We start from the raw sequence: 10807 nt of genomic DNA on the forward strand, positions 1-10807 counted from the left end.
ATGTTCAGGATTTGGGGGGAGGGTGAGTCTTCTGTGTATTTATTGTTTTACAGCAGAATGGCCAACACAGATCATTATAACTGCCAAATAGTCAGCTGTGCAAAATAGTATACATTGTGCTTATGTACAAATGGGAGACATGATTTTTTAAAATAAATACTCAAACACAAATTTATGGTCCTACAAATGCGCATTTAAACTAGATGGTCTAAGTTGATCTGCCTCCTTGGACCCACAGTAACTGTTATTTCCAAAAAAAATAATAGAATCAATATACTGAATCATCATCAGTTCCACTGTGTGAATAATGGATCACAATAAATGAGCCCCTTTTTCTAAGAGCTTCTCCTAGCTCCCCTAACAAACATGATCCAGCCTGGATAAAAAGACAACAGAAATTTCTTGAAGGTCAGTGAGTGATCCAAAATGCTAAGTATGGTTGCACCCAGATTGCATCATCATTCCCCCACCTTACTGTACCACACCTGCTACAGCAGTCACTGTTTGCGCAATAATACACACAATATGAGTGCTCTTCGGAACTGGGAGCAAACCTTTTGCTGTATCATGGATTCCAAAGTAAGCTGCTTTGTAGATAACAATACCCTGCACTGGGACATTGAAACCTTGATACCAGCCACGAATTCCATCAGACTTGGTGATTTTCACAAGGCAGTCTCCCAGGCCTTTGAATTCTCTCTCAGTGCCAGATTTCCCAACATCAGCCGCCAAGTGGATTCTCCCAAAATCCAAGTGGGAGGCAAAGCAGAGAGAATTGGCTTCAACTGTACCAACCAAAGGCAAGACTGCCAGCAAAATACCTCCAAAACTGTGTGTGCTTGTCCACTCCTCCCCAAAACACCGGCTTATACTTACCCTTAAAGGCAAAGTTAAGGGCCTGGATGGGGGAAATATCTGATGACATTTGCTAAATTACCCTGCCAGAAGGAAAGCACCCCTTGTTTCATTGGAATTCAGACTATGCAATCCATTCTGTCTTTGTGCTTCGTATTTACAGTAATTTGTTTACTTACATGCTGCACCTGCAGTAGTAGCTTAACTCTCTCGATGGTGCCACTGCAGTCTTGGAGACAGCAGTGGCCATGCCACCCACCAGGAAGTCCTTGGTGGAGGAGATGCCCTATTCAGTCATGGTTACAGAGGGGGGAAGGTGTTGGAGTTGGAGAAAGAAAGTGGGTGAGAGAGGGCTGAAAGCTGGGGAACTCATTGCTGCCTGCACAGCCCCTTGCTACAGCTCAGACCAAAAGGCTTTGGGGGTTTTTTTTGCTGTGCTGGTTTCTGCCCGCTGCCCCTCCTCAGGACTCCTAAGGTCACCACTCCAGAGCTTTCTCAGAGGAGCCCTTCACTAGAGAATTTTCTGCCTCCAGATACAGAGCCTTAAAAACTACAGGACTGAGGGGCAGAGCCAAGATGGTGGAGTGAAAGCAGTGACTTGCTTGAGGTCTCCCCCAAACCCCTCCAAATACTCATAAAAAATGGCTCTAAACAAATTCTGAAGCAGCAGAACCCACAAAAAGACAGAGTGAAACAAATTTCCAGCCCAAGACAACCTGGATGGCTGACCAGAAAGGTGTATCGCGCCGGGCTGGGAGCGCAGCACAGCGTGGGCGCGCAGGCCTCAGCAAACCTGGAGGAGGCCTCAGAGAACTGAATCCCGGGCAGCTGTGGAAGTTTCCAGACTCCTCAATCCACCAATGCCAAAGACAACTTAGAAGGTCAGTGGGAAAAGTCTGTGTCTGTCGGTGCTCAGAGAGGAAGGCGGGTTTCAGCTCCATTCCCCAAGAGCGTGGCCCTGGGGGGGGGCAGCTGCTTCCCGAGCTTCCGGCCCACAGACTGAGGGGGAATCCAGTGGCTGATCAGAGAGGGATTGCAGGGATCTCTTTGCCAGTGCTGAGGCAGGAATCTCTTGCTTTGCCCATGTTTGGATCTGGGTCACAGTTCTGGGGCGGTGCTGGGGTGAGGAGGAGCGCTGGCTGGTGGAGCTTGTAGTGGCTGTAGAGAACCCCTCCTCACAGTTACAGGACAGAAAGGAGTACTTGTGGTCACAGGCCAGGAAAGGAGTAAACACCTCGCCCCTTATCATACCACCTTGGAAGAACTGAAAATTTACAGGTCCCTACAAGTATCTCTGAAAACAGCTATACAAACCCCTGAAGCTTGGGACAGTACATTCTCCACATTGGAAGCAGACTCTTACCTTAACAAAGAGTTTAAAACTCAAGTAATTGGCCGGGATCATGAGCAAGCAGCACAAAAAGAGTCAGACTATATTATCTTACTTTGGTGAAAAAGAAGATCAAAATATACAACCAGAAGAAGACAACAAAGTCAAAGCTCCTACATCCAAAGCCTCCAAGAAAAATATGAATCAGTCCCAGGCCTTGGAAGAGCTCAAAAGGGATTTTGAGAAGCAAGTAAGGGAAGTAGAGGAAAAACTGGGAAGAGAAATGAGAGTGATGCAAGAAAATCATGAAAAACAAGTCAACAGCTTGCTAAAGGAGACCCAAAAAAATACTGAAGAAAATAACACCTTAAAAAATAGCCTAACCCAAATGGCAAAAGAGGTCCAAAAAGCCAATGAGGAGAAAAATGCCCTAAAAAGAAAAATTGGCCAAATGGAAAAGGAAGTCCAAAAGATTACTGAAGAAAATACTTCCTTAAAAATTAGAATAGAGCAATTGGAAGCTAGTGACTTTATGAGAAATCAAGACACTGTAAAACAAATCCAAAAGAATGAAAAATTAGAAAACAATGTGAAATATCTCATTGGAAAAACAACTGACCTGGAAAATAGATCCAGGAGAGAAATTTAAAAATTATTGGACTATCTGAAAGCCATGATCAAAAAAAGAGCCTAGACATCATCTTTCAAGAAATTATCAAGGAAAACTGCCCTGATATATTAGAACCAGAGGGCAAAATAGAAATTGAAAGAATCCACAGATCTCCTCCTGAAAGAGATCCCAAAGGAAAACTCCTAGGAATATTATAGCCAAATTCCAGAGTTCCCAGGTCAAGGAGAAAATATTACAAGCTGCCAGAAGGAAACAATTCAAGTACTGTGGAAACACAATCAGGATAACACAAGATTTAGCAGCTTCTACATTAAAGGACCACAGGGCATGGAATATAATATTCCGGAGGGCAAAGGAGATAGGATTACAACCAAGAATCACCTACCCAGCAAAACTGAGTATCATCCATCAGAGGAAAAAATTTTTGGTCATTCAGTGAAATAGAGGACTTTCAAGCATTCTTGATGAAAAGACCAAAGCTGAATAGAAAATTTGATTTTCAAATACAGGACTCAAGTGGAACATGAAGAGGTAAACAGGAAAGAGAAATCACAAGAGACTTATTAAAGTTGAACTGTTTATATTCCTGCATGGAAAGATGATATTTATAACTCATGAGATCTTTGTCAGTATTAGTGTAGTTGGAGAAAAAAATCATATGTATGTATATGTAGGTAGATAGAGGGCACAGGTTGAGTTGAAGATTAAGGGGTCATATCTGGAGAATAAAATTAAGGGATGAGAGAGGATGATACTCGAAGAAGAAGAAGAAAGGGAGAGGTAGAATGGGGTAAATTATCTCACAAAAAAAAAAACAGAAAAGAAAAGTCTCTTACAGTGGAGGGGAAGCAGGGGAAGGTGAGAGGGAATGAGTAATCTTATTCTCATAGGATTTGGCTTAAGGAGGGAATAACATACACATTCAATTGGGTATGGAAATCTGTCTTACCCTACAGGAAAATAGGGGAGAAGGGGACAAGAGAGCAGGGGGATGATAGAGAGGAGGGCAGATTGGGAAAGGGGGTAATCAGAAGGAAATACTTCTGAGGAGAGACAGGGTCAAAAGAAAGAATAGAATAAATGGGAGGGCAGGATAGGATTAAGGGAAATAGAGTTAGTTTTTCATAACATGTCTACTATGGAAGTGTTTTGCATAACTGCACATGTATAACCTATATTGAGTTGTTTGCCTTTTCAATGAGGGTGGGTGGGGAGGGAGAAGAGAGAAAATTTGAAACCTAAAGTTTTAAAAACATATGTTTTTAAAAAAATGTTTTCACATGCCACTGGGAAATAAGAAATACAGGAGATGGGGTATAGAAGTCTATCCTGCCCTACAGGAAAATAGAAGGGGAAGGGGATAAGAGAAGGGGGGAATAGAAGAGAGGACAGACTAGGGGAAGGGATATTCAGAATGCATGCCCTCTTGGGGTGGAGGGAGGGGTGAGATGGGGCAAAAATTTGGGACTCAAAAACTTGTGAAAGTGAATGTTGAAAACTAAAAATAAATAAATTTATATTTTTTAAAAAATTAAAAAACAAATTAAGTTTAAAAAAACTACAGGACCTATCTCTTATCACATTGGCACAATCTTTGTTTCAGGGACCCACCCCCTCTCTTATCTCCTGTGATCTTCTGGTCGACTTTTTAAATAGTTTTGGGGTGAAAATATCAGTTATAGTCGTTTCTTATCGGATTTCTTGATCATTATTTGATTTGGTGCAAACTTCACAGTTTTGCTGAAGTAGGTATGAAGGAGCAGGGCAGCCTACCTCCCTCTCAGGCAGCCACCTTTTTTATTAAGTATAGTCTATGTTTGCGGGATACAAATACAACAGCAAAGACAGTCCCTGCCCCTGCAGAACATTCATGTAGGAGGATACAAAAGCATAGTGCCCCCAAAGGGGGCTCTTTGAGCTATAATGTTATAGCAATGTTGTGTGGGGCCATAGGAAAAAAGATTGATGTGCTCCTTCCAGGAAAAATGACAAAGCTGATTAGAGTTCCAGAACCAAAGAGTAGGAATTAGGGGGAGGGTGTAGGGAGGCAAGGCTACCGGTAAGGCAGTCAAGAAGATGGTATAGGGTCATGGAATGAAGCATGGCTAGGGTTTGCCTGAGATAAGGGGTCAAGTGAGTTAGTCACAAATAAGTAACCAGAGGACAGAAGTTTTCAAGATGAAAGAGTTAAATCATCAAAGTGGTGGAAACTGCACAGTATGTCACAGCAAATTGCAAAAATGTAGCAGTTACAAAATATATAAAAGAGCATACTCAAGTGGTTAGAATTATACACGAGAAGCTCACTATCCTTTATCAACTTATTTTTGTTCAGTTGTTTTCAGTCGCAGCTGACTCTTCCTGACCCCATTTGGAGTTTTCTTGGCAAAGATACTGGAGTGGTTTGCCATTTCCTTCTCCAGCTCATTTTACAGATGATGAACTGAAGCAAACAGGGTTAAGTGACTTGTCCAGGGTCGCCCAGCTGGTAAGTGTCAGATTTGAACTCAGGAAGATGAGTCTTCCTGACTCCAGGCTTGGTGCTCTATCCACCATGCCACCTCGCTGTCCTCCTTTATCAACTAACAAATGACAAATCCCTATATTATAAACACAAGCCCCTAAATATCCCCAGGAACTCAACAAATAAACTATACTGAAACCAGAGCATCATTACAGATAGAGCTGTTACTCACAACCACCTGGACATAGCAATGATCAAAAAAAATTTAAGAACAGTATATTCAGTAGATGTTGCTATACTGAATATTCAAAATCTCCAAACTACATGGAATGAAAAGCTTTCAAAATATAAAGAAATCAAAATTATATGGGAACAGGACAAGATACATGTCATCTCTGCTATCCTGTCTACTACTTGGATTGTCCCGATGATGCTTTCAGTAAGTCTAGAGGAGATGACTTTACACCCTGAGGCTCTTATTCGATAAAAAAAAAAAACCAGTTATCCACTTGTGATCTGATCCATATTAATTATATTAATATATTAATTATATATTAAATATTTAATTAATATTAAATATATGTATTAATATAGTAAATATATTATTGATTAATATTAAATATAAAAGAAAATAGCAGAAAGTGACTTGTACCAGGATCATTTATATCTTAACCTCATCAAAAAGAAGAAAAGAATAATGCTTAGAACTCCACTGAATATAAGATGAACATGAGGATAAAAATAATTGTTGTTGTTATAGTTGATATTTATATAGTGGTTTAAGGTTTGCAAAGTCCTTTACATGCATCATCTTATTTGAACATCAGAACAACTCTGTGATATAGATACTACAGATATTGTTATCTTCATTTTACAGATAAAGATTTGGTGTTGCTCAACTGTGTCCAACTCTTCTTCATGACCCCATTTAGGGTTTTCTTGGCAGAAATACTGGAGTGATTTGCCATTTCCTTCTCCAGATAATTTTACAGATGAAGAAGTTGAGGTAAACAGGGTTAATTTTGACTTGCCCAGGGTCACACAGCTAGTAAGTGTCTGAGGCTAGATTTGACCTCAGGAAGATGAGTCTTTCTGACTCTAGACGCAGAACTCTATCCACTCTGCTGCCTTACGTAGGCTTAGAAAGGTTGTGCCTTGCATGGTCCCGTAACTAGTGTCAGAGGACCCAGCTGTAACCTAACTCCAAGTCCAAGACTTTATCCATAACGTCACATATGAATATGACTCACTACTATGTAATACCTCCCCCAACTTCCTGCCTAAGGTGTTCTTTTTTTTTTTGGCCTTTAGGCATATCCCTGGCCCCTTGCACCCCAGATATTTGCCAACATCTATTACAGTTGAAGTGCCTAGGCACTCCCCCTAACTCACAGGGTGGATCCCTCAAGAAATGGCCATCCCAAGTTTAAGGTAGTCTGTGGGTCTTCAGGTCCTTAAAAGAGCTCCCATTAATTTGTTTACCTATACTAGCCACAAGACACATGTAGTCCAAAGCAAAATCATTTAATGTCATGGCATAGTAGTCCAAAACAAAGTCATTTAATGTCATGGCATAGTAGGAAAAGTAGCAATTAAAGATTTCCCCCATGAACCTGGTGCACAATCTCCCACAAAATCATCCTGCATCAGTGGAAAGAGTGGACATCTTGTAAGGAATTCACGTGGAGAGACACATGTAAGGCATGCTTGAGGTATGCATGGAGGGGTGCACACCTAGGGAACACATATGAATAAGGCACATGAGTGAAGGGGGGCAACCCCCAACTTCACCACTCACTGCAAAGCCACTGATACCTGGCAGGGCCATGGATGTCTTCTAGTTAGATTATTCTGCTCCCACTGAGGCTACTGCCCTCCTTATCTCACAGTTTTCTCGGGAGGCTGCTCTGCTCCCCATGACTCACTAAACTCTTTGGCTACCTCCATCATGGAAGAGCAGGTTCTTTCTTAGTAGAGTGAATACACTCTGACTCTACTCTCTCAAATCCATGTTGCTCTATCATCTTCCCTTCCCTGTTTCAAGAGGAAACCCAGAAGGTGTAAGGTATGTTTTCTCTATTGTTGTTAGCTTAAGCCTCCACCAGCTGCATTCTTCCTGTTGATAAGGGTCTGGTGATTAATACCCCAGTAACATTGATGACAATGATCAGCTTTTAACAAAGAGATATTTATTTCAAAGGCACAGCAAAAACAAAGTATAATTATTTTTCCCTCCACACAATGCTTCGGGGGCATAAATGACATCAGTTCCCACACAATATTGATTCCACTGGTGGGTAAGTCCTTGCACTGGGCTGAGGACCTGAAAGTCATTCCTGAAGGTCATTTCCTGCTCCTAAGGACATCGATGCTATGCTGGTTATAAAACCTGGACTGGTTTCTGACTCCTGGATTCCTGTGGCTCACTTTCACCAACCCAAACTGGAGACTCTAAGGACTCCCAGATGTAAATAAAGCAAAGAGGCTAAAGTTGACAGTACTTTAGGAATGCCCCTGAAACCAATCAAAGAGCCTCCACTTCAGGGACAGCTAGGTGGTGCAGTGGCTGAACTCCAGCCTTGGAGTTAGGAGGACTTGAGTTCAAATCCAGCCTCAGACACTTGACATTTACTAGCTGTGTGACCCTGGACAAGTCACTTAATTCTGACTGCCTCACCAAAAAGAAAAAATAATTGGGGACAGCTAGGTGGCTCAGTGGATAGAGCACCAGCCCTGGAGTCAGGAGGACCTGAGTTCAAATCCAGCCTCAGACACATAACACTCACTAGCTATGTGACTCTGAGCAAGTCACTTAATCCCAATTGCTTCACCCCCCCCCAAAAAAAAAAGAACGCACCTATCTCTCCAAGGCACTTCTAGAACCAGCAGAAAATTTTGTTTTTGTTCCCTTTGAGTCTCAGCTATGGAACCCTATCATCTCTCTAGCCAGAGTGTCAGCAAAAGGAGCAAAAAGAGCAGGGGAATCTCATCTAGATAGCACCCTTAGGTTTAGTCTTTTTTTTCCTTTTTACCGGCTAAAGTCTGGAAACACAGTCTTAGAGACTTCACCTTTTCTTATAGTGAGTAATAAATATAACTCCAATTTTTCAATCTCAGAAGGCCTCCTTCTGATAGAATTCGGTAAATGATTGTTTGCCCAATAACCAACAAACAGCTCTGGGATTCCTGGAAGCAGTTTTCTCACTCTAAATCTTTTCCATTTTTTGATGTAGATAAGTATGGGGGGAAAGCACAAAAAGACAAAATTAATCTCAGGGGCAAAGTCATTTTCTCTACAACTGGTTCAGCAGCATTCCTGGCCCCTTCCTAGGAAGATTTGGCCATTCTAAATCTGAAAGGGATCTTGTCCACAGCCCTACAGAAAAATATGGTTTGTGCAGTTTTATTTCATTTTAAAATGTAAAAACCATTCTTACCTCTAGACATACAAAAAAGCAGAGGGTAGATTTGACCATCAGTCCTAGGTTAAAGAAATGCTAGAAATACTTATGAAGACCCTTACAATTGCTGAGGGATACCAAAAAAAGTCTTTTTTTTAGTTTCTCCAGAAATATTAAGAAGTAATGTTTCTCCAGCTTAAAACTCTTATCAGACTTTTCTCTTTAGGAAATTGGGAAGAACTAAAGCCAAAGACTTCCTCTGAAAGGGAGTAAGGGTGATACCAAATTTAACTGATCTAGATACATTACTGCCTCTCTACCTGGAGTGACCAGTACCTTGACCCATACAAGGAACTTTTTTACTCTTGAAATTCAAGTTTCAGATGCCATCACAGGAAGGAAATCTTTTCAATCCTTAAGGGGAGTGATTCAGGAAGAAAAGGAGTGGTGATTATTGTAGGCTGTCAAGGCATTTTTAATATACTATTTTTCTCTGTTCAAGATTTCTTCAAATGTTGTGTCAACATCACATCTTGGGGCAGAATCATGTTAGAGGCCATATGGGACTATGCCAGTTTAAACATTTCTCTCTCCAAGTTAGAAATAGTTTAGATATAGAATAATGTTAAATTCAATAGGATTATTTCTGGCAGACTTAAGCCTAAATTGCACAGTATATTATTAGTATTCAATTTTTTCTTCAACAATTTAATGATCCCATTTACTCAGAATACAGTGGCCATCTGTAAATCCTGTCCACTTGAGAAAGGGGAAGTAGGGGTGTCACTCAGGCTTTGATTGTATTTTGTTTTCATATCGCTGGATTAGGGTACTTCCTGGGAGAAGCAAATCTCCCTTTCTTTTCACCCTCTGTTAGGTTAGAGATCTAGGGAGCCACAGCTAGGTTCATCTGGAAGATGAATGTTATGCATCTCTGTGCTTCCGATGTGACTTCTGCCTCTGGTTTTTGGAATATGAATAGGAGAGGCAGTGTGTTACAATAGGATCATAAATCTACCAGGAGAAGGAATCTCAGAGGGGGAAGGTGGGGAGAATTAGTATTTATATAGTACTTACAATACCAGGCAGTGCTGCAAATCCATCATCAGACCCAGGACTACTTCTCTTCAAAAGATTTCCATGGCCAACTAAATATAGGTGAAGGACCTTTTAAATGTTCTAGGAAGTTTTTCCGAGAAGAGCCACCCCCGCCTTGCTGATTTCTGATTAGGCTCATGGAATCTGACTATTTAAAAAGGCTAAATCTGTCAGATACAGATGTGCGTGTCTGTTCATGTCTGTGTTGGTAGCCACCCTACCTCATGGGTCATATATGGTAAGCCTTATGTTAATTACTGCAGGATAAGCCATTTCTTTAGCATCTGTATATAAGGAATAGAATAGGATTCTACATGTATAATGAGGCATATCAGTGGTAAAGCTCAAAGGAAGACAGAATAGACATCTCTAGTCTCTTCTGCCCCCCCCACACCCTCTCTCGGGGTATTTTTCATTCCTACCAGAAAGGGAAGCAGGAAGTTGAGGTCAGAGGCCATTCTGCTCTTCTAAGAGGGAGTATTGCACTAGAAATATATCTACCTGCTTTCTTAAATGCTGTTCATCTAGGGGATATGATCAGATTCCATTGAACTTTTGAATGCTTTGTCATTTGTGGGGGAGGGGAAGCAAGCCTCCAAGATCTATATCCAAGGCTTGACCCCTTCCCCACCTAATACCAGTTCCACAGTGAACACATAGCAAATAGCAAAGAAACCCATTTATCCAAATAATAGCAAAACAGGAATCAGAGAAGGTATACATAGGGGGATATACACCAGACAATACAGAGTGAAGGAGCTCTCTCGTTAGGAATGAGATAACTCAGCTCAGCAAAGAGAGGGACCTGGATGTTACCCAAAGGGGAACTCCTCAACATCTCCAGATTAGCAAACTGGGAATAGGGATGTGACAGAGACTACCTGCTCTTTTCATATCTTCCCAGAGTCTTTTTCCTTTAGCACCCTCATGTAGGGTTGGCCTCTTCCATCTTCTCTCAGGGACTACACTAAGCTAAAAGAAGCTAAAAAAAGACTCTCACTTGAAGAGTACATAAGGGGTGTGTGTGT

The 10807-nt window shown here is 41.3% G+C and overlaps 1 pseudogene; it reads right to left on the bottom strand.

The window, feature by feature from the left end:
• Positions 1 to 471: 471 nt before the first annotated feature.
• On the bottom strand, positions 472 to 1153 carry LOC110214259 (ADP/ATP translocase 3 pseudogene; annotated as a pseudogene).
• Positions 1154 to 10807: the final 9654 nt, after the last annotated feature.

Source organism: Phascolarctos cinereus, unplaced genomic scaffold (assembly GCF_003287225.1).
Source record: "Phascolarctos cinereus isolate Bilbo 61053 unplaced genomic scaffold, phaCin_HiC Scaffold_4;HRSCAF=312, whole genome shotgun sequence".
Lineage (NCBI taxonomy): Eukaryota > Metazoa > Chordata > Mammalia > Diprotodontia > Phascolarctidae > Phascolarctos > Phascolarctos cinereus.